Source organism: Eulemur rufifrons, chromosome 7 (genome assembly GCF_041146395.1).
Source record: "Eulemur rufifrons isolate Redbay chromosome 7, OSU_ERuf_1, whole genome shotgun sequence".
Lineage (NCBI taxonomy): Eukaryota > Metazoa > Chordata > Mammalia > Primates > Lemuridae > Eulemur > Eulemur rufifrons.
In genome coordinates this window covers 206,976,547-207,003,388 of record NC_090989.1, presented here as the reverse complement: position 1 = coordinate 207,003,388, position 26,842 = coordinate 206,976,547, and the positions used below count along the sequence as shown (strand labels likewise).

The window sequence follows — 26,842 nt, the reverse complement described above, 5'->3', positions numbered from 1 at the left end:
TTGCCAAATAAAATAGGGTATAATTTTTAACTCAGTAAAGAATGGTACTTAATTTGATGTATCTGATCTATATGCTTTTAAGAAAAAGAGGCCAAGACTTTGTTATTTTTGCTTTGCTTTTAAAAATAGAGGACTAATAAAATTTTGATATTTATTTATAAGAAATTTGGTAGCCGAAAAAAAGGTTAATACTGAACATGTATCAAAAACTGACCCCAGGCATTGTATGAGTGGCAGAGAAGCAAAAGCTTCACATGAAAGAATCCCTGCATAAAGAAGTGGTGAGAGGATATAGGGAAAGAGTGGGAAAGAGTAGGAAAGTCATGGCCTTGAGCATCAGCTAGACCTGAGTTCAAATCCCAGGTCAGCCATTTACAAGCTGGGTGATCCTGGATACATTTCTTAACTTCTTTGAATCTCAGTTTCTGGACCTGCAAATTGGGCCTGTGGCCTAACACGAGTGCGTCCCCAGAATACGATGTAGCTAATGATCTGTTGTACAGTTGGTGTTCACAATGGTGTACATTCTGTCCTGGGACACGGCTGTTGCCATGGAAGTGCTAGCGGTCAAGTAGGGGTGTAGAGAAGCAAAACCCTTCTCAATTCCAGTTCTGCAGTTCCACCTACTAACTGGGTATTTCTATTTGGATGTTTTGCCCCACATTCAATGTGTATGAAATGAAGCTCTCCTCTTCTTCAGGACTCGCTGGTTTCTGTTGAAGGTGTTTCACTTTCCCAGCCGCTGGGGAGGGGGCCTGGCCTCCAGCCCGGGCTTGCTGACTCTCCTCACTGGGTCCAGCTGCTCTTCCTCCAGGGTCTCTGCAGTCTCCTTCCATCCCAGCTGCTCTGAGCTGCTCGCTCCTTATGCCTGGACTGGCACCAGTCTCTACCTCAGGCATCTTACCTTTCCAAGGTATATGACCTTTTTACCTGACCCACCTGCCTAAAATCGCTGCTTTCCAGCCCTTCCTGGTGAGACATCACAAGGAAAAGACTGACCTCTTCACCAAGGATGTAAGCCCTTCACAATCTGACCATAACTTGCCTCCCTAAGATTGACTTGCACAACTCCTTTCTGCTCCTTTAGGACAGAGAAACTGACTTTCTCTTTAAAAGCCACCCTCTGCTGAGCCACCTGGCCATGCCCCTCACCTGAGCGTGCCCACCCATGGAGGCCTCTGTCTAGTCCAATCTCCTTGAAACCACCACTATGTCTTTCCAGCCCCTGCCCCTCCCTTGACTAAACCCTGACATTTATTCCCTGTGGCACTGCTGGCCTTTCTCATAGGGCCTAGAATGGTTGGTAATCTTGTCTGAGATAAGGTTTTATCTCCAGGGCAAGTATGAGTTCCTGGAGGGTGGTTTGCAGGCCAAACTTCTGTGGCTTCCAGCGGTGTCTTGATGTGGGTGACAAAGCAGTTAAGATACTTGTCGAAGATCACACAAGCCAGCAAGAGTGCAGGGAAACTGGAACCAGAGTCTTGCAGGCACCATCCCCACCCTCTTACACTGCCTTAAATTAGGGATCCCTGGGCCCAGGACTAGTAGCTCAGAGTCTCTAGAAACTCTGGCCATACCCAGTTCCGAGACTTTGTTTTCCTGGGAAGACAAAGGCAGAAATCCCTTCACACTGCGACCCAGGGCTGCGGCTCGCTCTGCCCTCTCCCCAACTCTTCAGGTGAGAAGAACCCCTGTCACTTTTATTATTTAGATGTCCAGGGTCCTTCTTCCCTGTTCTGCACCTCAATTTCATTTACAAAATTCTCCCTGTAGCCTTTTAATCCAGTAGCTGCGAACCCAAGGGAAGAAGATGGCTCAACTGTAGCCATGTTGTTTTCCTAAAATGCTTCTTTTGCCCCATCACAGCTCTGGGTCTGCAACTGCCGGACTGTCAGCTGACAGCTTAAATGCAGCATCCTCGCCCTCAACTTCTTGTAGCAGGAATAAAAACCAAACTCAAATCCTAAACTAACGAATGGAGCATATAAAAGCTCACTTTTTAATCAACTCAGAGCTAAACACCCTGTCAGTGCATTTCCATCCAAAATTGAGATCTGAGATTCCAAAGTGCATGAAATACTTTAGGGATTTCTAGCTTTGGAATTTTTTTTTTTTTTTAACTCCTACACAGAATTAAGGAAAAAGATCTGATGCCCAGAAAGGTTGAAAATGTCCAGGGCAGTTGTCACTATCTATGGCCTGCATCAAGACCACAGACACAGCACTTCAATAGACACCCCGCCCCACCAACAGCCGTTTGGACGTCCTGTAACCTGAAACACATACTTTCAAGCAGTCGAGAGGAGTGCAAATGACAGTCAGCTACACAAATAATTTGCCCCCAAATGTTTATCAGCTCCCTGCCATGGCCACTTCCATTTATAGCTTATAAACAGTTATTAACTGGCTCCTGCACATCTGATAACCGGGCCCCAGAACAGGTGGTGAGAATGTGGGCGATTAGAGGTCTCCCTGGGAGGTGCTGTGTGTTTGCCTGTGGGTGGTCTTCCTGCCTGAGGCCGGTGCCCACATGAGAAGACATTGTAGAAAGCCTCCAATTCAGGAGATAACAGTCTGTGTTGTCTGTTTGTGTAAAGTACTGTCCAAGTTACAGCTGGCTTTGCTTTCTGGCCAGCAAACATTGCCAAGAAGGGTTGAAAGTTCAGCATAATCAGCCCCCCAAACACAATCCCTTCCCCCTTCTGGTCTTGGGCAAACAGGCCTCAGTGCTCATGTTCTATGGATTTTTTAGGAGGTTTGATTAGAACTGAAAATGTTGCTCTAGCTGAGGCTTTGCTCAAACCCCGGCCAGGGGTCGGAAGCCACAGGGAACCCATTCAGAACCCAGTCGGAAGGATGGAATGTTTTTAGTGCTTGGTCCTCTGTGATTTTGTTCTCTGCTAAAAAAAACTTTGCAGGTCCCCACAACTTGCTTTTCTCAGAAACAGCTTCCGTTGCCATAGTCCACAGAGACATCAGACCTTAAACCTCTTGGCATTTCTTAAGCAGAGGCCACAAGACGTTAGGCCAGGGTTTCGTAATCTCAGCACTATTGACATTTTGGGCTGGATACGTCTTTCTTGGGGGCGCTGACCTGTGCATTTTAGGTTTCATATCATCCCTGACATTCACCCACTAGATGCTGAATAGCAACACCCTATTCTGTTGTAACAAACAAAAAGGTCCCCAGATATTGCCTGGGGAAGAAAATCATCTCCAGTTAAGAACCACTGCGTTAAGAGTTTATGATAAATATAAACTAAGAAACAGTGTCCTGAACTACCCTAATAGGACAGTAGAGATTTCACAATACTAGAGCAGTCTACTAAAGCAGTAGTAAATATCCCAACTAAGTTGTCTTTTGGGAGGAAAAAATGGTAATCAATGAGTGAACCAAAAACTAGGCAATTCCTGAAAATAAAATTTGTAAAACTTAAAAAAAAAAATGACTTCATGCTCCAAAACTTTTAAAAAGACTATGGTGATGATGATGTGATTAGGTTTTGTCATGAAGATACCTGCCAACAATTTTGCGTACTTTCTATAGGAAAGGTACTGTGCTAAAATATGCATTATTTTCTTTAATCCGAGTTGACATGTAGGAGGTAGGTCCTATTATCATCTCCATTTTACAAATGGAGGATCTCAGCCTGGTCCAAGACTGTTTCTCAAAGTACTCTGGAAGGTTCCCTGATCTGACTCCCTGACTTCTTTTTTTTTTTTTTTTTTTTTTTAATCAGGGTCTTGCTCTGTCTCCCCAGGCTAAAGTGTCATTATAGCTCACTGCAACCTCAAAACTCCAGGGCTCGAACAAATCTCCTGCCTCCCGAATAGTTGGGACTACAGGCATGTGCCACCACACTTGGCTAATCTTTCTATTTTCTGTAGAGATGGGGGTCTCTCTCTTACCCAGGCTGATCTCGAACTCCTGTTCTCAAATGATCCTCCAGCTTCAGCCTCCCAAAGTGCTAGGATTATAGGTATGAGCCACGGTGCCCAGCCACGCCCCATTTCTTGAATCCAAAAATAAATTGATGAGTTGGTATGTATTCAAACAATTGGCATTATAGAATAGGCTTTTAAAAGTCCTAAACTTAATAACAAAAATAATAATAACAGCTACTATTTAGCGATTGCTTAGTAGGTGGCAGGCTCCGTGCTGGGTACGTTGCGTTCTCTCGTTTAACCCTCACGGTTATACTGAAAGTGGCATAACTCCTTTCACGGGCAAGGAAACAGAGAGGTTAAGGGACTTGCTGGAGATCACACAACACAGCAGGATTTCAACCCAGCCATTCTGGCTCCAGCCATACCTGCCACCACGTGGGAAATACTGCCTGAACTTGTCTTAGATGACAGGCTCCTGGGGCTGCCTGTCTCAGCCTGAGATGATTCACACATGGTCTCTCTGATGCCTCCTTGGCTGAACTTAGTGCAGAGTGTCTTAAGATGGGACCCCAGGCCCCACTCCACACAATTCCCACAGCTGTCTCCTTCCTCATCCCATTGCTCTCTGCTCCCCCTGCTCTCTTTTCTGTTTCAGGATTTGTCACACCAGTAAATGGCAGTAAGGAGTCACCATCCTTTGGCCTGGATTCACAGTCATCAGGCCCGGTATTCACTGGGACCCCTTAGTGTGTGCCTGGAATTCTCCACAGGGCAGGTGAAATAGCCCGTGTGTGAGCAGCATGACTTCCTAGAAAGTTGTGGGAAGACCACCCCTTGCCAATTTCCTGACCAACCCCTGTGGGCCTGGCCCCTTGTGACCTTGACTCTGCACTCAAGGCTGGCTGACAGGCTCGTCCCCCACTGGCCTCTTTCTCGGGTGGGGGGTCCCGATCATGCCAGATCTCGTGCCTCTGCTTGAATTGTTCCACCCTGAGGACTGGCAGCCTTCTACGGCAGCCCCCGCCCCTCCTGGGCAGCTTGTTTGTCAGGATGTTCTTTCCATAGGTTAGCTACAGGTCTGCCTCCCTGCAGCTCCACCACTGGCTCAGAATGCTACCACTTTCCTCTTCCAAGACAGCCCCTCACATGGGTGTGAGTGGGTGGACGTGGGGAGAAACACATGGGCTTTGGAACCTTACCTGACCTGAGTACCGCTCCCCTCTGCCCACCATGAGAACCGGGGCGAGCTTGCAAACCCCATCCCAGGTGGTGTTCTTACCTGTAAGATGGGGATATGCTCCTAGAATTATTGTAGGAAGGATAAATCATGTGTGAGCAATGCCCAACGTGGCGGTTCTCAACCTGCCTCTGTCTGCAGCACATCTGACAATACTGTGATTTTCTTGGTGCACCCAAGACTATGAACAGGATAAGGGCATTTTTTTTAAAGGACATGATTTAGAAAATTGAAAAAACAACTTTTCATGATTAATGTAGTCTTCTTGTGGCTGCCCACCCTGCCCTGGTGCCAGCAGAGTGGAGCTGCCCCCTGCCCTGATAGCACTGTTACATATGCTTGTCCTCTCGGCATGTTCCAGCAGACGCAGCTTTCCTCGGCACCGCTGCCCCCACCCCATCCGGCAACTCAGTCTCCGTAGGTTGTCCTCCCCAACCCCTCCGTTGCCCACCCTGTCCAACTTAGCATCCTGGTCCACAGATGTTATCGCGGCAGCACGCACACATCCTCGGTTGTAGATACAACGTGTTGTACACACTGGCCATAACTGGGCAGGGTTTGCCACGACATCTTGGTAGAGAAAGTCCTGTCTGAAGGAGGTACTCAAGAATGACAGTTGTTACCAGTGCAAATACTTTGGGAGTCTGTTTTCAATCTTTTCTTCTTTGGCTAAAGGCACACAGGTCTTTGCACTCTCTTTGTTGACTTGGTCTTCGAGCCTGTAACATCACAGCCCCCAAGCCCAGGGCACTAGGCTTTCAGGGGCTCAGGGCTGGCCAGCATCGAAAATTGAGGCCCTCCCCCGATTCCACTCATCCATGGAACAAACACTTATCGAGTGCCTATATGGGAACACAGAGATGACTCAAATTCACCTCTTTCCCTCAGGAAACTGCGGTTTCCTTGGCTACGCTGTGGATTCTGAAGTCATCTCAGAGTTCCAGTAAGAGTAACGGTTCCCAAACCCGGATGTGTACACAAATGGCCTTGAATTCAACAGAACTGTAAAAAGCAAATATAGGCCTTACATGCTCTTGAGATTTAAGACTAGACTTGGGTCATGTGGGCTTGGGCATATCATTGAACTTCCAGAATCTCCCATTACCCATCTTCCAAATGGTCCATAATGTTCAGCCTGCCCACTCAAAAGGTTTCATTGAGAACCAAATAAAATAATGTAAGTGAAAGGATTTGTAATTTTTCCTTAAAAAAAAGCATCACATAAATAAAAATTTTCTATGTAGAATAAAAGGTTTTAAATAGAGGTCTCTTGGGTCCTTTCTGAAATTGCAGGAGGGCCGTGCAGTTGCCGCTGAGGTGTGTAGGAACACGCGCTGTGCGCTTGGCAGCTGCCTGTGGCCACCAAGCCTCAGAGATTTTCCCAAACAGGGAGAAATGATAAGTGGTAGCAGATCAAGGGTGGGGGCTGGGAGTGGTCCAGCCCAGGGCACAATGCGGTGCATTGTTTGAGAGACGTTAAAAACAACCATAAAACCCACTGAAGTTTCTGTCTGCCTTTTATTTTCACCTAAACAACACCGGTGATGAACTCTCTTTGCTTGGCAAAAAACCTTTTGTTGGTCTCAATTCTAAACAATTGCTGTGATTATTGTTGAGCTTCAATAATATAGATGTCAGCTTCGAATCAGCACATTTTTAACACTTATCTTTTAATAACATTATATTCTCTGTGAGGTTAATTTGGAGCACTCCTACTGACGTGGTTGACCTCCAGCGTATGTGGGCAGGTCAGCCACAGGCATCCGTTTCAAGGCTGCATTCATGAGGGTCCGGAATCGTTGCGTTTGCTTCAAGAGCAGGTGTCCAACCCCTGTGGTCCCGCGTAGCCCTGCGTTTAAGCAGCAGGTTTGAAATGAACGGTAATAGCACAGTCATCATAGAGACAGAGAACCAGCATGGAAGTGACTTTAATTCTGTCACTGCAGGTGATGGTTTTGAGTTTTTATTTGTATTTAAAATGAAGTATAAACTGTGAGAAGTAGTATCTGTTCATTAAGCATAGATTTTACTTCATCCAGGAAATATTTTACTGAATGGGGATCATACCTGTGCTAGTCAGTCTTGCGTTGCTATAGAGGAGTACCTGAGGCTGGGTCATTTATAAAGAAAAGAGGTTTACTTGGCTCAGGGTTCTGCAGATGTACCAGAAACATCGCTCGAGCATCTGCTTCTGGTGAGGGCTTCAGGGAGCCCCCAGTCAAGGTGGAAGGCGAAGGGCGAACAGGTCTGTCACAGGGCGAGGGATGGAGCAAGGGAGGAAGCTCTCTCCTGTGAACTAATACGGGGAGAACTCACTCGTTACCATGGGGAGGGCACCCAGCTGTTCATGAGGGATCTGCCCCTGTGACCCAAACTCCTCCCACCAGGCCCCGCCTCCAACACTGGGGATCTAATTTCAACATGAAACTTGGAGGGGACAAGCATCCAAACCATGTCCATATCTTTCCATTGAAATGTCTTTTTCTTTTTAAATTATTGTTTTAGAACTAAAGACTAAATTAAAGAAATAATGATTACCAGTGGTTTTTACTTGAAAATAATGTTATTGTACAGAGCAGAATATTAAAAACTGATCCGGTTCTGAAAGTCAAGTTCACCACCAATGATGAGATTTTTGTTTCTCTTCCTCACTGTGACTAATCAAACCTGGAAGAGAAGATGATAAGAAATGAAGAAGACTGGTCTTCCTTGGGTCTCAAACAGGTCTGAGCCCAGTGGAGTCAGCTGGCTCAATCACACAAGGTGTTTCTACTGCGACAAGCAGCAGCTCCTGCACTCACTTCCAATCAACAATGGCAGAAGAATGGGAGTGACATTCATTCAAACCTGCATGGAGTGCCCAAAGACACTGTTCTGGGAGTTGGGGACATGAAGTCTCTTGCCTTGTGGAGCTTGCATTCTGGTTTGGGGTTTGAGGCATCAGGAAAGGGGTAAAGAGGCAGCGGGGCAGGAGGAGGCAAGTGCTGTGGAGACCAGCAGGGCAGGGAGGGGAGCAACGTGCGGGGGTAGGCGCCTGGGGAGGACTTTTCCTATTAAGCAGAGGCAGGTGAGAAGCACCAGGAAGGTTAGTTACAGAGGAATGACAAGATCTGGCAGGTTCTAGAAGGACTAGTCTGTTGTTACGTGATGAGACTGGGGGAGGTAGGCAAATTATGGCCTGTGGGCCAAATCTGGCCGCTACCTGTGTTTGTACAGCCGGAGAGATAACAATGGTTTTTACGTTTTTTAAATAGTTGATAAAAAAATCAAAAAAGCATTATATTTTGTGGTACATGAAAATTATGTGAAACTCAAATTTCAGTGTCTATTTGTTTATTATCTGTGGCCGTTTCTGTGCTGCAAGGGCAAAATTGAGTGATTTCAACAGAAACTGTAAAGCTAGCAAAGCCTAAAATATTAGTATTTACTATATCTGGTCCTTTACAGAAAAAGTTTACCTCCCCCTGGATTAGGGATGAGGGTAGAAGCTGGGAGACCATAGGAGGCTTTTGCACAATCCAGGTGAGAGACGATGGTGGCTTGGACCAGAGCGCAGCAGAGGAGGCGATGGAAAGCGGTTGGATTTTGGAAACACAGACGGTCCTGAACTTACAATGGTGCAAAAGAGATACACCTTCAGTAGAAATCCTACTTTAAATGTTATGGAAACCAGACATCAAAGTTTGAATTTTGATCTTTTCCTGGGCTGGTGATGTGCGGTATGACACTTTCTCTCCGTGCTGGGCAGTGGCAGCGAGCCAGGGTGAATGGCCGACACTCACTGTCCTTCTGAGGAGCACGTGCCCGCTGACCCACCCACGAGTGTCGACACCCCAGAGCCTTCTAGCAGCGATTCTCGAAGCTCATCAGAAGAGAGAGAAATTGATGGCCCCGTCACTGTGGCATCCCCATCACCCAGCAATAAAGCCTCAAATATGATGCAGTGCTTCAGACTCTTCAGGCCCAGTGTGCCCTGAGCTGTGTAGGTCAGCACAAATGCAACCATTCTGTTGCTCACTTTCAGTACAGTATTCAACAAATTACATGAGATAGTTGACATTTTATTATGAATTAGGCTTTGTGTAAGATGATTTGGGCAACTGTAGGCTAATGTGAGTGTTCTGAGCATGTTTAAAGCAGGCTGGGCTAAGTAAGCTAGGATGCTTGGTAGGGCAGGTGCACTCTACACATTTTTGACTTATGACGTTTTAGACGAGCATCTGCATTTTGATGGCATCAAGATTCACGGATAAATCCAGGAAAGTTCATGAGAGCAAGAGACGGGCCAAGGATGTGGCCTGTGCAGTTGGGAGCTGGGCTTGCTGTTTACTCAGGTGGGGAAGCTCCAGGAGGAGCAGGGTTTTTGAGGGGAGGAGATCAAGAGTTCAGTGGGATCGTGTGATATCGTCCCTAGTAGTGAGCACTGGGTGTTCTTTTTCCTGTTCACCTAACTCAGCGGTTCACTGCCTGGATCTCAAATAAATGACTACGTGTAATTATGAAGTTCTCCTACTCACTGATGTGGAACTTCATGTCACCTATATGTTAGATAGACAAGAGACTCAGGTTAACCGAAGAGACACCACATGGGTCGCAATGGACAATGGTGTGTCAATAAAATAAATACAACTATTAGACAACATCCTGTTAGGTTGGGCTCCTCCAGAAGCTGATTTTGAGACACAGATTTAAATATAAGAAGTTCATTTGGGAGTTAATCTCAAGAATCACTGGTTGCAAAGAGGGGAAGGAAGACAGAGGGGAGAGGGATACCTCTAGTCACTAGGTCACTGCTCTGGACATGAGGGTTTAACCCCGCTGGGGACCTCTAAGAGACCATACGAAACACGCCTCTGAGCCTCAATTATATACTTTATTAGAAACAACATGTATTTTCTTTTTCTTACTAGTGAAAAGAGAAAACATCATTTCATTTACTGAGAATGGCGGCAAAATCTCCTAGAATATTAACCAAAGGCTGGAATGACTACCATTTGTGCTCATCAGCAAGAGAAGCATTGAACTGCGTCCCGGTGGATAGGGTTGAGTTGTCATGAAATGACAACAGGATTTAGCAGGCAAAAAATACCTGTAGATATAGATGTAGATTTCACAGATAATGAGGCTGACTTTTGACTTTAACTCATGAGTATCTTAAAGATTGAGCAAATCCCATTAACTCTTACTTCCTTACCTTTTTAGAAATCATTCCCATATAGCCACAGTTAGACATAGGGAAATAACAATCTAGCTGTCCACATAGAGGAGTGAACAGACAAATGTGAACCTCAGAATCTTGTCAGTTGTTACAAAATATACACTCACAGATACACAGAACCAGACAGCTCCGAATGCCAGATAACTTGCTGAATGCCTACCCAGTTCTGGGTCTTAGTGATAACTACAAGTTGCCTAAACATTCTCTGTAGAATCATCTGGATCTTTTAAAAATTTACATTTTTTCTACCAGTTAAGAGTGTGTAAAACATGCAGTGATTTAAAGAAAATAGAACTCCTAGGTCCACAAAATTATGATACAGCATGAAAAGGATCTCCAAAGAGAAGGCAAGGATTAGGAAACACATTAAGAACACATGTAAGTTGCTCATACTTAAATTCTTCCCTCATTCATCATTATGAAGCTAACAGATAACTAGAAGAAAAGTATGATTCCCTGTACGTAGCGTTATTTGCACTTTAGATATGAATGGCCATCCTTTGTTGCGGTTATCAACCAAGCTTTGCCATTTCTGAGCCTTGTCTAGATAATTAGTGTCTACACGCACACATAATTTTGATCAAAAAGATCATCAGCTCAAAGAATGTCCAACTGTATAATTAAAAAAATTTTTTTTCTTTAAAAATTACTTTTTAAAAAACTTCCAGTCAAAACCTCTCATAAGTAAAAATGACTTCAGCTCCCTATTTATTTAGACAACAAGATAATACCTTGTAGGGGAGGTTTTTAGAGTGTTTGGGATTCAACTAACATCACCCACTCACCCTTAAACTGTGAAGTGGTAGTGGCTGTCGCTGGTAGTGGCTGGAAATCCAGAGACCACCCCTGTTCTCCAGACCCCTGCCCCTTACATGACAAGTTCCAGCGTCAGAGGTGGGTGGGGAGGGAGAGGCCGGTGCTGGGTACGGCCCTGGCACGAGGGAAGTTGGCTTGGGACGCCTAAGGTCGTCAGTCAGAGCCCTGAACAGTGTTCGGGTTGATTTGTTCCCAGCAAGAGCAGTTCTTTGGGGCGCACTGTCGTTACTCGGCACACGAAAGGGCTCCGGCTGAAGTGAGAGGCTGCAGAGATGGGCAGCTGCTGGCCGTGGGGACTCGGGGTGCCCGTGTCTCCCTGGGGAGGAGACGAGAGATGAGGCCACAGTAGACCTTCTCCAGCAGGTCTCTTCTCCCTGTGGATATGGGGGCGGCCGAAGGGAGGAGGGTTGTGCTCGTGGGGCAATTCCTGAACGCCAGGGCCAGAGAGCCTCAGGAGAAACTGGGTCCTGCCCCCAGAGCCACTCAGAGCGCTGGAGCAGAGCCACGTGGCAGCAGCTGCCACGGGCAAGGTGAGGGTTCTGCCACATACTCAACCTCCGGGGCCTCCCAAGCCACGAGAAAAGAGCCTGCAATGATACTCATCTAGAAAGCTGTTCTCACGTCTTCCTGGGCCCAAGCCAGCATCCCATGCGCTGAGGCAGGACAGACTTTGTTGCCATCATCCCAGAGGCCACAAGCCACTGGTGTCCCTGCCCCTCCGGCCTCCCTCTTCTGCCAGAGCAAGCCCAGCCTTCAAAGGGATGTTATTTCCATGAAGTCTGAACATTTATTTTTCAGTATTTATTGGCTTTTATACGTCTGTGAATTGTCTGTTTACAATTTTTGCCCATTTTCCTGTTGAAATGTTTGTCTTTTTCATATTGATTTGTAAGAGCTTTTTTATAAATCAGCAAGAATGAACATCTATCTATTGGGACTGTTGCAAATATTCTTTTAGTTTTTCACATCTAAAACTCTCTGTGGCATTTTATGACATGTAGAATTGTATATTTTTATGACGTGACTGCCAAGGTCTTTTGTTTTATGATTTTTTTTCTTGACTTTTATGTGTCTAGATGAATATCCACCTACATTTTTGTAATTCATTTAGGTTTTTATTTTACATATTTAACTCTTCAAACCATCTGGAATATATTTAGGTGTGACATGGAAAATGTAACATTTTTGCCCAAATAGTTAACCAGTAGTGTCAGCCATCAATTACTGAATAATCCTTCCTCACTGATTTGTTAACAAGGTGGAGAATTTTATTTTCCAAAATGCTGCATGGGTTTTTTGTTGAAGTGAGAAAGAGCTCTGTTTCCAGGAGTTGCGATGTGCTTTTGTCCACAGGGAGCGGGGATGGTCGGAAGGCGTGGAAACGTGGGATGCGCTGACGGTCCCAGAGAGGCCCCGCCGCGGAGCAAGTGGAGCCGGAAGTCCCGGGCCCTCAGCAGTGCACTGTGCAGTGTGAGGAAGGAAGTCAGTGCGCGGAGCAAGTGGAGCCGGAAGTCCCGGGGCCCTCAGCAGTGCACTGTGCAGAGGAAGGAAGTCAGTGGGGCAGCCACGAGGAAGCCGCGTGGCTGAGAAAGGAGGGACAACTGGTAGCTACCGTGACTACCGAACTTTGTGAAGAAGAGATATTTCTAGATCTTTGGGAAGTTTTCTAAAGATGAATTTCTTCAAGAAAACCTACAGTAAAATTTCTATCATTCTTCAAGCGTATTAAATTGAATGGTTTTTTTGAATGTGACTGTGCTAAAACTGGACCACGTGGGACACGTATTTGGGTTACATTTGGAATACTGCCTCACTTGTAAATAACACTATTTATGTATTCGTTGGCTTAGGATGTATGACTAAATTTTTAAACATTCTAGAGTCTTTCTGAGGTTTAGATCCTGTTCTGTTCGTGCACGAGGTCCTTCCGACTGAATGCTCATCATTTTAACTTTCTCTGTTACAGCCCACGAGGGAACTACATCCATCACGAACGATAAATCTCGATCATAGTAGAATCTACCCCCCAGCAAAATGCCAGGTAAGGAGTGCAGCTGGAAACAGATGCCCGATTTGCCTAGGAAGGGAAGACTCTTTCTTTGGTCTGAGTAGAACATAATAGATGCTGCTGGTGACAGGACAGAGGACTCCTGGCTGCCAGAACCAGCTGGGCCTCACAGTAGGCACAACTCACTGGGGTGGGACGAAAGTTTACGTGGGCAGGAGCAGAACACTGCGGAGCAAAGGCTGCGACAACAGGACAGGTGAGGCAATACAGACACGAAGTCTCAGGGATATTGTCCTGGGACTGAAATTTGGGAAATAAAGGGAAAAAGTTTTATCTTTCTATTACCATCACTATAAGCCTCAAAGAATGACCCTAAGTATATTATGAACTTAGAAGAAATTCTGATTCTTATTATGATCTGAAGTTGCCTGTTACTCCTTTTATTTTAGACTCTTTTCTTTTGCACAGGACTTTTATTGGGCAATCTTTAAACACATTCAGACTCAAAGTCAGAATTTTAAATCTGAGTTTAAAGGAAAGTATGATGGTAGTAAATGTGGGGAAAAAACATTTCAATAAAATTTCAACAAGCATTCTTTTTGTGCTAATGAATATCAAATGCATTGTCATTTTTATTGGTCATGTGTTATTTTATTGTACAGATAATGATTTACTGAGCATGTCCTCTGTGGACAGTTGATTATTTCCCCTTATTTGTTGCTATTGCACACAAAGCTGGATTAAACATTTTTGTTTATAAATTGAATTGTATCAATCAACTGCTTTAAAATGATTATTAGCTTCCTGTTGCCCTCAGGGTAATCCATCCTCTTAAGCCTGGCACGTGAAGCTCATTCTAATCCAGCCCTAGTCTGTGTTAGAGGATCCTCTCCAGCCGGCTCCAGCCCCAGCCCCTGCGGACCCAGCTCAAGTGTCCCCTCCTTTGTAAAACCTTTCCCGTCATCCTCAGGCCTAGTGACATTTCCTTGCTCTGAGAAACTACAGCATTGTATTCCCACATCTATAAAAATAAATGTCACATCATATCATAATTATTTTGAAGGATCACTGTCCTTGAACTGGAGTTCAGCGTTCAGAGGCTAGCAAGCATATTTTTTATCCTATTGTATACCCCAGCCTAGTATTTGGCATCTAGTATAGTGCCTGACACAGAAAAATAGTTGCTCAATAAATGCTTGTTGACAGAATGTCTGATTACATAATGGAATGAAATTAAATAATAGATGGAATTTTATGGAATCACTGATTTTTTTAGCTTAAATTTAAATTCTCTCTTGGGCTTGAAATGATAGGGTTTTGTACACCTTTTTTTTTTTTTTTTTTTTTTTTTTTTTTTAAAGTAAGTAGACAATTATCTGAGGTGGAGCAGAATGGACAAGGTTATGACACTCCCCTGGCCTGGAGTCCCAGGAGTGGTCCCCTTATTATGGCTGCTACTGGAGTGTGGCAAGGCCGTTCCAAAGACCCCCTAGCAGTGGTTTAGCTGGTCTGGGGCTGGAGGCATGAAAGAATATGCCAGAAAGAAAAGGAAATGACAAAAGTCTTTCTGTGAGGTTGGTCCCAGGTCCACCTTTTCAAGAGTTTTCCAGCCAGCAGGTCTGATGCCTAACCTAAGGCTCTCGCTGCCGGACAGGGCAGAGGGCTGATCCAGGCAGTGCCCGCTCTGAGGCCTGGAATCTCTGCAGGGGGTGGGGGCATAGGGGGTAAGGATGAGCAGCACTTTAGGGGAGAGAATTAGAATTGGAATTGATTTTGAGAAATTGGAAACTTGGAGATAGACAAGGACCCTGGAGTTCAGGACACGTGGGCACCACCTCATTGAGGCCAAGCCTTCATGGTAAAAATTTGGCTGCAAATTGAAGACTTTGCTCTTCAACAACCTTAGTTTCAGTGGCTTCACATTTTTGCAGTGATCCCCAATAAGAAATATAGTTTTCGCCGCAAGCCAACACACGCATTCATAAATAGGCATAACCAAAACAAAACTCTCATATTTATTTGGATATATGGCAGCATAGTCTGATGTTTTCAATTCTATGCTATTTCACTGCTTTTTAAATGCTGGTCATGACCCTGCATTGATTTCAGGACCTGCCACGTGAAAACCACTGCCCAAGGATAACCGAAGAAAGAAGAGTATCTTAATTTCGTGAGATTAGGAGAGGAATGTTTAACTGTCAAAAATGAGGTTAGTAGCCAGGGGGTCTTCCAGGGTCCCCATCACCACTGATCTTAAGCAAGTGGTTGTGTTTGTGGGGGTGAGACAGAGATGAGAGAGAGAGAGAGAGAGAGAGAGAGAGAGTCTGGGAAAAGGAAAGGCTCTTTCAAAACATCTGTGCCTGTCTGTGCTGGGGGCTGCCATGAGTATAGTGGGGGACGTGTCAGGAGGAAGATGTAAAGACACAGCAGCATGTTAAGGGAGTCTTTCTGAAAGAGGAATCACTCACATGCAGCTTTTTGTTAACCACACAAAATCAGAATTTGTTACCCTAATTGAATTAATCCAGACATGGAAGCTCATGCTTGGTCCAGAGAACTGATAGGATTATAGGTAAGCGCTAAGCAGACAGCATGAACTTTTTAATAACACAAAGTTCACAAATATTGTTTCTCCTCCTCTTGGGAAAGTAGAAGGAAATAAATTAGAGGCGCATGCCAGGACCTTCAACCTCCTTGCCTCCCACCAACTTCTAGAACAACTAAACATCAAGCATCCCTTAGCGGTTTCCTCTTTGTGTGAACATGCATGAGCGATGGGAAAGAGATATACTTGGGGCCAGTAGTACATTTTTAACTCCCTGGGAGGTATTTTTTATCTAAACATGCCTTCATTTGGACCTTCAAAGATGAAATAATGAAGCAAGTTTCCCCGAGTGCCGTATCTTATTCTATCATCAGCGTTTTATAGACTTGAACACTCTGTCAATTAACACCTTTTAGCTCAGGACAAACTCCTCCTTCGGGAATAGTTTTATCCTAAAGCAAATGCAGATAAGGGAGGGGCCCAAGCTGCACTGTGGCTCCAGATTTAAGCACGCTTTTCTACCCAAACAGCAGCAGCAATAGCATTTGCTGTGCCTACAGAATATGCCACTCCCAAAGGCAGGTGTGCAAAGTTTAAGAAAGATCTTAACATAAAACATTATTTGTATTTAAAGACCCCATTCCACCACATGGCAGAAGCTTAATCTTAGTCAATTCAGGATAAATTCATTTCCGCATTTCCCCCTTCCCATCTCTCTCCAGGATAGCGTCGTACATGCTGGAGACCTCATGCCAGATCCCTGCCTGCCCGTGACCGTCCCTTGCCCTCCTCTGAGATGTGGACATCCCCCCTCCACACCCCCACTTCTGGCTGGGCCGTCCACACTGCATCCCGGCTGCATGCACCCAGCTGAGCAGCGAGCTCCTGGCAGGTCTTTCATCCACTAGCTCTGCCTTTTTGGTGTTACAGGAATATTCCACTACTCTGCATGGAAGTGGGAATTCTCATGAGGGCCCAGAAAAACATGGTGGAAGCTCCAGGATGCTGTTTTCCAGTAGCCTAATTTCCTCTTACTTAAAAATATGTTAAATGTAATCAGCAGGGAAGATGCTGCTTTCTTGGGGCCAGTGCAAGTAACTTGGGCAGCAAGTGCCTCTGGCGAGGTGGTGAGTGTGCCGAGACCCCTCTGCTGCCCTCCTGGGTCACTCTTCCTCCTTCCCCGCTGGGTCTGTGCCCCGGGAGACCAGTCCCTGCACATGCTCGCTTGTCCTCTAGCTCAAGGTTAGGTTAGTTGGAGAGAGGCGCTGGCAGTAGATCAAAGGGTAGGAGGAGAGGGAGGTGGAGATATGGATCTTCCTGGCCCCTTTCTCCTGAGTCACAGGTGGGCAGAGGTGGCGTTCCTGTCCTAAAAGCCATGTGCCGTCCGGGTGAGGGGCCAGCTCTTCCTGGGCTCCAGTGCCCACTCCCTGCCCTGCCCTCTTGGCCTGGAGATGGCTGTGGCTCTCCAATGTTGCAGCCCCAAGACATGTCACCACCACTTGTCAGCTTCCCTTCATCCTGCCAGTGGCTGTGTAAATAGGTCCACCATTCAGTCCTCTCCAGGTGCCCTGCTTGCAGGCGACACCTGTTTGCTGCTGGGACCTCATCAAATCAGTTTCACAGACGTAAACCACGAGGAGGATCCTCCTGCCTCTAGTCACAGAACAATATTCCTTAGATCTGCAGTGGTCAGGCTATGTATTAGCAAGACGACTGCCCACACCACCCAGTATTATGGCTGGCACGTTGGGCCTGGTGACGGCCGTGTGTGCAGCCACTTTAAGGGGGCCACCTTGCCCTTGGCACCTGACGAAGAGGCAGCCCTGGGGGCTGTTTCTTCCCCATATGTCTCTGCTCAGCATCCAACCCTTGTGTCCACATCTGTGTTCCCAGAGCTGGCTCAGGAACTAACACCTGAGCCAGGATGGTCAATTCACAGGCTGACCTATGTCATGTCTGGCTTAAAAAGATGATCCAGGTCTATCAGCGTCTTCCTTCCAAAAGCAGGATCAGAAAAAGTACAAATAATGAAGTGATTAGAAGCTGAGGCTGACGTGGGGAGGAAAACAGAGAGACCGCAGCAGGCAGAGTCACGTCACGGGTGAGGGAGGCCATGCGGCCCTGGCCCTCTCAGGTCGTGAGGACAGCAGGAACCATGGCAAGCGGAAGCTCTGAGGCAGAGAGAGAGCAAATGCAGGGGCAGTTGGAGGGGACAGGTGACATGGAGAGAGCGGCTGGACACGGCTAGCGAGGGCCCTGAGAACGGAGCCATCTGAGGGTCCCAGCGTGTCTGCCTGCCTGCAAGAGCCGGGGCTGCTGTCGGGCCCGCCTGTCATGAAGCTGGTGTGTACATGGCAAGAACGTTATTCGTACTTAGACATGATGTCCATTTAGAGTGACTTGGGAGGAGCTGGCAGGCATTGTGGCGGGCCCTGGGTGTGGGCCCTGAGAAGCCCAAATCCCTCCTGCTCCTGCAGCCCTGGTCTTGCCTGGATCCTGGGAGGCTGCCCGAGGGGTAGTTGAGAACACAGTCTCTGGAGCCAGCCTGTCTGGGTTTCTACCCAGATTTGCCACTGCTTAGCCACGTGGCCTCTGGGCAGGCTCCTAACCTCACGGTCTCTTTTTCTTCTCTGTAAAATGAGGATAATAATTGTATCCCCCTCACAGGTCACACGTAAGGGCTGCCTGAAATTGTTCTTATCACTGCTGTAGTAGCCCACCCGCCTCCCCTTGCTCATTCCAAGGCATTGGGTGATGACATGCAGGAGCCGCGGCATCGGATACCTGGGTGCATGTCCTGTTGTACCAGCTGTACAACTTTGTAACTTACCCCATTTTGCAGGTGGGGACATCTCATTTTCAGTGTCCCCACCTGCAAAATGGAAATAACAACAATGCCCACCTTGAAAAGCTATTGGAGGGGACCTGTGGGCAATGCGTGGGGAGGGCTCAGCAGGGCTGGTACACGGTGAACAGCGAGTGGAGCGCGGGTGTTATTGCTGCCGGAGTTGCCTTACTCAACCGCTTCATGACAATAGTCTATCTAGAACAGGACTTTCATTTACGTGGAGCTCTTCACTCTAGGTGTCATCTTCATCTTTGCAATAATTCTAAAGGTGAGTTTACCTTGAAACCTACCCCCAATACATAAAACTTATATAAGTGATTGGTGATTTCAATGACTAGATGTCTCTAAAATCTAAAACAAAGACATAGAGTCATCAGACCCTAGAGTTGAATACATGCCTTCCTGTCCTGCTCATCAAGCATCTGTTGCCCTTGATCTAGGAACTATTTAATAGTTTCACACAGATGATTAAAACCTTATTCCTGCTCATGAGGAATTTACAGTCTAGTGAGGGAGATGGGCATGTGAGCAGGTAACTCCCCAACAAGGCGATGCTTTCTCTGAAACGTGATCAGGGCCAGACACTCACTGAGGGCCTCCTAGGCAGTGTAAAGAAATCTGGACGTCATCTGCAGGCAGCAGAGGAGTTGGTAAAGAGAAGGTGGCCAATTTTTTGTTTCACTCTGGTGGTACGGTGGAGGGGTGATTAGAGAAGGAGGGAAAGATAAGAAAAAGAAGACATGACATGCAAAAAAAAACATTCCTTTTCCAAGAGATTTTTGGAAGCCAAATACATGTGACATCTCTAGTGTTTCTTGTGAAGAAGAATGCTCCTTGGGAAGAGAATTAAGTGAAGTGTTTGTAGGAGGAGTAGAGAGAAGGATGGACTGAGGCTCCTTCCAGGGCCTCGCCTGGGTCAGAATCTCTATTATGCCTCATGCCGTTCAAGGACCCTGCAATCAGGCAGTGATTAACCCAATCCAAGTTCAAAGACACCCACCAAGACAACCATAAGTAAGACACACTCTTGGCCTCCTTTCTCAGGCTTGGACTCTGGGCTACTGAACACAGACCTTCTTCACTAGTCCCACAAGACATTTCTTAAGAGTTTTCAGGCCAGCCGAGGTCCGGGTGGCCAGGGAGAAGAGGGGGCAGGGCAGCAGGGAAAGCCATTGGAAGGGCAGGTGTGCGAGTCCACCGGATGCAGAAGAGCAGTCAGAAGACGCAAGGGGCAGCACAAGTATTCATAGAAGGGCGGCCTCAGCTCTGCTCATGTTCCCTCTGATGCCCAGCACACCGGGACACCAGTTCAGAGAAACCATCATAGTCTTCAAATGACTTGAATGGGTGGATGCAATAAAATCCAAGAGAAAAGGGCAAAATCCCAGAGACCCCTTCCTTGCCCAGGTGCAGAGTCTGACTGGGTCTCCACTGCGAGAGGGGTCCCCAGATACTGCCTAGTGGAACCTAAATGTGCTCCCTCCTTTTCTTCCTTATTCCGCAAATACACCACAGGAAATATTGTTAATTTTTCAGAGGAAAATCGAGCACCACAATTTACTGATAAGAAATGTCCAGCATTGGGATGAGTTCTTTATGCTTATAAAGCAGACACTGGTCTGTGTGATGGCCATGGTAATCTAATTCAAAGCCATTGTGGAACCCCTAGGACTGTGTGGGTGTGTGGGTGTGTGTGAGTGCGTCTTTGTACTCGTCATCAGCTCAAGACCTACCAGGTCACGTCCCAATTCCCGAACTGCAAACAGCAATTTCAAGTTGAAACAGCCCACAACTAGCTAAATGGACCCCACATTTAGCTTTGGACCTCTCACCAAAGGCTGCACATGGGTACCACACACACATCTGTGTCCCCATATCACAGCTGCATCAACAGAGGTGCATGGTGGTTAAGGGACAGCCCCAGGAGTGCCCAGCAGGCCCCTAGCTGCGCCAAGAATAAGATCTGGGCCTCATGACTCTGCTCTATCCCTGTATTGCTCTCTGCCCTTATAAGGTGATTAAATGGCTCTTTTTCCCCTTAGAAAAAGGGAGGAGGGAATGGTGGGAAGTGAGGAGGGGGAGAGTAGGAGGGGGCAAAATTAATTTGAATGCAACTATTTTGCCCAAGTCTCGGAACACTGTAGTTCTTTTATTCGTTTGGAATGAGTGGGTATACAGAACAGCTTTGTTTTTCAATTCATTAACTTCCACAGAAAAAGACCATCCTTTCTGTTTATACTAAAGGAACTGGATGTCGGAGCCATCGCCATGTGTGTGGTGTAAATAAGAAAGGCCACCAATGGAGATCCGTCCCTTTCATGATGAGAAAATAAAAGTTAGTTACTTGGGTTCCAGGGGAAGTTTCTTACTTACCAGATGTCAGCTTTTAAAATTTTTTTTTTCCCCAAGAAGTAGGTAAATTAGCTGTGGTTTTAAATTCATTCCCTTTAATTTTTAGAGCCCTGATGACTTCTAAACCACTTCTCTGGACATAAATGCTTTAACGGAAAAAGAAGGCAGAGATGAGAGACATTTGGAGAACAAAGTACCCGGGTTATCATGGGATAATTACCTCCCTGCAGCATGGGGCACAGGGTGTCAGTAATTTCCCTCCCGAGATAACCAGGCCCCCAAGGAGTTCTGTCATTGCTGCTGTGACATTCCAATGGTAAAGGAATGTGGTATTTGGGTACATCTGTTGCAAGAAGATAAATCTACTTGTGTATGTGGGCCAGAGGTGACAAAGGGACATTGATAACAGATCTGGACCTTTCAAACGTTCCGTTTTAGTACAGTCCCCATTCTTAAGCACTTTTGCCCCAAACAGCTATGTTTGGCAAGGAGCTTGTGTTGAAGATGATGGTGTTGTTCATTTCATCTGTCTAGAACACTCTGAAAACAAAACTCTTAACTGCTGCATGTTTATTATTCATCTCCAGTTATACTTGCATAATTAAAATATATGGCAAAGAAAACATTTTGGTAATGTCAGCGGTGACCTTTGAACATGTACTCTGCCCCATCAGTGTTGTTTGATTTACAAGGAAGTGACAGTTTGTTTCTGTCTTAAGCTTGTAATTTTCACCAGAGTCCAGCAGTGACCTCAAAGGCACAGGCCAACTTCTTGGGATCAGGGGTGGATCAATGATTCAGAGAAACAAACAGGCTTCATTTCCAAATAGGAACTCAGGAAGTTTTGATGAGCCTAAACTTGTTGCAGTCTGAAGTTCAGGGGCCCAAATGGTTTGTTATAAAGTTTAAACTGAATTTGGAATAAGTCTGGAGGTCACCTGAGTCCCAAGATAACACACCACCTAAGGTGGGTGTGGATTTGAAAACAAATCTCCTCTTCACTTAAATAATTCCCATTTCCTTCACTCTCTTGTTTCCTGGTTTGCCCTGTTGTTCTTAGCCAACCCAAGTGGCTTATCAACTGACATACACCCTTGTTGAACTGAGTAAGCAGCAAATAGTGGAAACACCTGGTCTGAGAACCCATCTTCTTGCTCTGTGACTCTTAGCTTTACTCTTAAGTGGGAAGATTGAAGCCTTATTAGCAATTGGACCCCCTTGTCTCCTACAGACTGGGGAGGCTCCCCTGGCTAATAACTTCCCCAAGGACAGGACTGCCTGGCTGGCAGTGCTCAGCATGAACTGCTAGCCCAGGGTATATCCCCTTTCCCTCAGCCCCATACCCAGTCCTTTATTTAGCACACATTTTCCTAAACAAAATTCACAAAATTTAACATGACTTCTAAAGCCCTAATAAACTGGTCCCTCCCTTGAGCACAGCCCAGGCCAACAACACTGGACCATGGCAGAACCAAATTCTCTCAGACTCGTGGCATTTGCACGTGCCGTGCCGTCTGCCAGAACGCTCTTCCTCCTGCTTCCAAGCCTGGAAATGGCCTGCTCATGAAGCACTAGCTGACAGTCACTTTCTAAGGCCGCATTTCTTTTTTTTTTTTTTTTTTTTTTATTCTTATTTCAGCATATTGTGGGGGTATAAAAGTTTAGGTTACGTATAGCGCATTTCTTTTTTTTTTTTTATTCTTATTTCAGCATATTGTGGGGGTACAAAAGTTTAGGTTACATATATTGCCCTTGCCCCCCACCCCCACCTCCCTGAGTCAGAACTTCAAACGTGTCCAAAAAATATGGAACGCTTCACGAATTTGCGTGTCATCCTTGCGCAGGGGCCATGCTAATCTTCTCTGTATCTTTCCAATTTTAGTCTATGTGCTGCCGAAGCAAGCACAAAGGCAGCATTTCTTAAACATTCCTTGCCCCCACCAAACGCACGGATTTATATCCATGCCAATGGTTCTTTAGCTCTTTCACAGCACTTCTCACAATTCATCATTATATTTTTTTGTCATTATTAGATCACACTTGTCTTCACCTCTGGATGCCGCCTGGTATCCCTTATCCTCCTCTATAAGGACAGCACTCAACTTTTATCTGGGCACATTGTTACCCACCTAAAAGGATTTCCCACTTTCCCCTGTGGCTAGATGTTACTAAATTTCGGCCAAATAACTAAATTCTGGCCAATGACATGTGCCCTTTCCTGTCCCTCATTTTTTTGCTGGAATGGAGACATGATGGCTGGAGCTTGGGTAGCTGTGTTGGGCCATGAAGTAGAAGCAACAGGCTTAGAATGTTGCAATGGAAAGAAAGGAAGCTGGGTCCCTGGGGACACCAAATAGCTTCCAGACCAGTCTTGGACTGTCAAATTTTAGTCTCCTTTTCATGTGAGAGAAACAAATTTCCATCTTGTTTAAACTACTTTCAGTATTGTTGTCATTGATCTGTGTTGAATAGTTTCAGAAACAATGAATGCACTTCCATTTTAAAGGAGGGACTAATCACTGAGCATGTCCTCACATCTTCTCCAGTGTGAGCTGAGGCAGAGCGGGGAGCCAGGCAAGGTTCAAGGTCTTCAGTTTTGGTTCTTCCATATGCCATGAATTTTAGATTCATTCAACATCTTTTTTCCAGTTTCATATGCCTTTGGCAAAGATTTCTTTTGTCTCCTTGAAAAACTGAAATTTTCACATTGCTTTTTCCCGTGCCCTGCTTGTAAATTAGAGCACAAAATATAGTGAGCCAACTTTTCAGAATTCATATGAGTTAAGATTCTCAGAGTGATGTTACATATGAAAATGCTCCAAATATAGCTTTATTATGTGAACGAGTAATGTGCAAAGAGAACACCTTACATGCATGTGGCCTGCAGAGCACATGCCTCAAAAAGATCCCAGATGAGGACACTGGTGTGCAAAGACATGATGGGCCTTGTCCAAGGCAAGACTCATGCTGACTGGGAAACGAATGTTTAAGGTCAATCTAAAGTAAACACAAGATAGTGCCTCTAGGGTGATGACCTATACCAAGAAACCCATAGAAAAAAAAATTAGAAAAAATTAATTGCTGATGCCAATAAAAATAAGACCAGTGTTTTAGATGATGACATTGGGGGTGGGCAAACTAATGACCCATGACCAAATCCAGCCAGCTCCCTGTTTTGTAAATAAAGCTTTATTGAAACACAGCCATACCCACTTGCTTACAAATTATCTATGGCTGCTTTCCGACTTTAACTCATATAGTTGTGACGGAGACCATATGGCCAGCAAAGCCAAAAATATTTACTCTCTGGCACTTTGCAGCAAAGTTTTGCCAACCTCTGGTTTATGTGATAGGGATACGTCTGTCTTTCTCAGCTACTTTTTTATTGTCCTAATTACAAGAGAATAGAATGTTCTCCAAGAAGTACACCTCACTCTCCCAAGGGAGCTTCTGAGATCCTACCCGAACCGTGCTGCATCCCTTCTTAAGCATGCAGCTGTGTGTTTTGGATTTTTGAACTCAAACCTGCATGGGGGCCCGTCTGCCTTTGTTGCCTCTGGCCTGTGTCTAGCTCCTCTCTGCAGAGGAGAGGAAAGTTGGGGGCAGAGAGCTCCATCCTTCTCAAGGCTGCATGCCCACCACCTGGTCCCCACCGTGAGGTGCTGCTGCAGCCCAGGAAGCAGGAACTTCCCCCCACTTGTCCTGGGAGTGGCCTCCCCTCTTCCCTACACTCAGCCCACTCTGGGGCCCTGGAACTGTGGAAACAGTTCTTTGCTGAAGGCGACAGGGTCTGGAGCCCTCTGAGAGTGCCATGTGGGGCAGCACACCCAGCCAGCACTCGCTTCCTCTCTTCCCTGCAGGCTGGGGCCTTGGCAGGTCCCCAGGGCACCTACGTGCCAGCACTCAACCTTGGGGAAGTAGAAGTGCCCTCCTTTCCCGCACTTTCCCTTCTCTCCATCCCGACATGCATTTTCTGTAAGTCCCCCACCCGGGGTCCCCTCTCATCACTGCTCAGCTCCCTCTGCTGGGGTTGCCACCCTGTCTTCATAGAGGAGGGGAGACTTCTACCCCCAGTGTCTAGGGCTGGGCATGGGGTGGGGAGGGCTCCCATCCAGCCTGCGACTGGCCCCCTCCTCAAGTTTCTGCAATCAGACACACCTCATCACCATGAAGTTTAATTTCCTTCTGACCGTGTCCATCCAACACACCAATGCAAATTAGTAAGAAATGAGCATTTCTCCTTTTCCCATGAATCTAAAGACCTTACTATCCCAAGGAAGCACTCATTCCCTTCCTGTCCTGAGTGACACCTCAAAGCTTCCCCAGGGAGCTGGGAACAAGAGGCAGCTTCCTTCCCTGCCCATGGGGACATCGCCTCCCTGGTGGCTCACGCAGAGACGGTGCCCTTCGTCTCTTGGTGGGTTTCATCCTCACAGGCTGCTGGGATGAAGTAAATGGTGAGCGTGGCCATTGCTGGTAGTTTTCATTTGGCCGTTTTTTCCTGCTCCCCCATTTCCGGGATAGGGTTAGCAAGGAGGCTTCCCAGGGGACGGGAGAACAGGCTTACTATCCTCCCTGCCTCTAACGTCCACTCCTGGAAGGCTTTCCCAGCCATTACCCGTCTCCTTGACTTCAGCAGATGGTCCTGGCAAAAACATAGATGCCAGGTCTGTGGGTCACTGGCATTTAAGGACCCTGGGATTATTGCTGAACATGTATGAAAATAATAATTATAATAGGAACAGCTAACATTTGTTAAATGTTTGCCATGTGAGGCTTGACATCTATTCTGTCACTTGACCCACAAAACAACTCTATGGTGTAGGAACTAGTAGAGTATCATCCACATTTTGCAGAGATTAAACAACCTTCCAGGGCTGCCTCACACTCGGGCAGTCTGACTGAGAATCCCGTTCTGACCACCTGTGCTGCACCTATCTTAACACAGTCCCCCACAGGTAACTAGTTGTATGGTTTTCCCAGGCAATCCTTTGTTAGTACATTTCAAAAGCTCTGGGCATAGCATTTCTACATCTTGGAACTTTTCCAACTCAAATAATGAAAAGTGTGGATAAATACGCATGTATAAGAATGTTCATAAAATTTTTTTTACTAATGTAAAAGATTAGGAACAACCTGAATATCCAACAATAGGGGATTAATTATGTTGTGGAATGTATTTGTGACAGACTATCACAAAACCATTAACAAATATGTGTAGAAAATACTTACTGAAACGGGATACTGCTTAGTCTATATTGCTATAATTCATCAGATTATATAACAGTGTTCCATAATCATAGGAGAATTCATATATAAATACAAAAAAAGACTGGAAGATCATCATACACCAAAATTGTTAACCATGAGTTACTTCTGGGTGGTGGGATTTTGGGACTATTTTTAAAAACAAAGTTCTATGTTTTCCAAGCTTTCTGAATTATAATTAGAAAAAAATCAATAAAATTTTTATATTTATTTTTATAATCTACATAGAGGTCCATTCTCAAATCTCTCACACCAAAAAGAAACTGCTATATTACTCACTTTCACTTCCGTGTAAAGTTATCACAAAGTGTAGAAAATGCGAGTCTGGTTTCCACGTGGGCAATTATCTTTTCTTCCTCAACTCTGAAAAAAAGAGTACTAGATCTCTCATTGGTTAAAATAACTTTATAGTTGTGGTTGAAGAATAAAATCAAATAGCCGACACCACCAAGGATGTGTGCCATCAAGCTTCTCCTCTGACCTAGCTCAGCTAGAATCAGCATTACCTAAAACGAGCTTCCTCTATTTACATGAAATGTGATGTTTGCAAAAAGAGGGAAACATTTCAGAAGAAATATGCATTCAATGCCTCTGGCTTTCTAATGCTTATTTCTCCAATAAATATCAATGCCACCAAGCTCAATTTCATGGGGAAAAGCTAT

At 45.7% G+C, this 26,842-nt stretch overlaps 1 non-coding gene across 1 annotated transcript; it reads right to left on the bottom strand.

The window, feature by feature from the left end:
• Nucleotides 1–22,711: 22,711 nt before the first annotated feature.
• On the bottom strand, nt 22,712–22,818 carry LOC138388737 (U6 spliceosomal RNA). Its single transcript, XR_011234228.1, has one exon. It is a non-coding gene; the product is annotated as a U6 spliceosomal RNA (small nuclear RNA).
• Between the last annotated feature and the right edge of the window lie 4,024 nt (nt 22,819–26,842).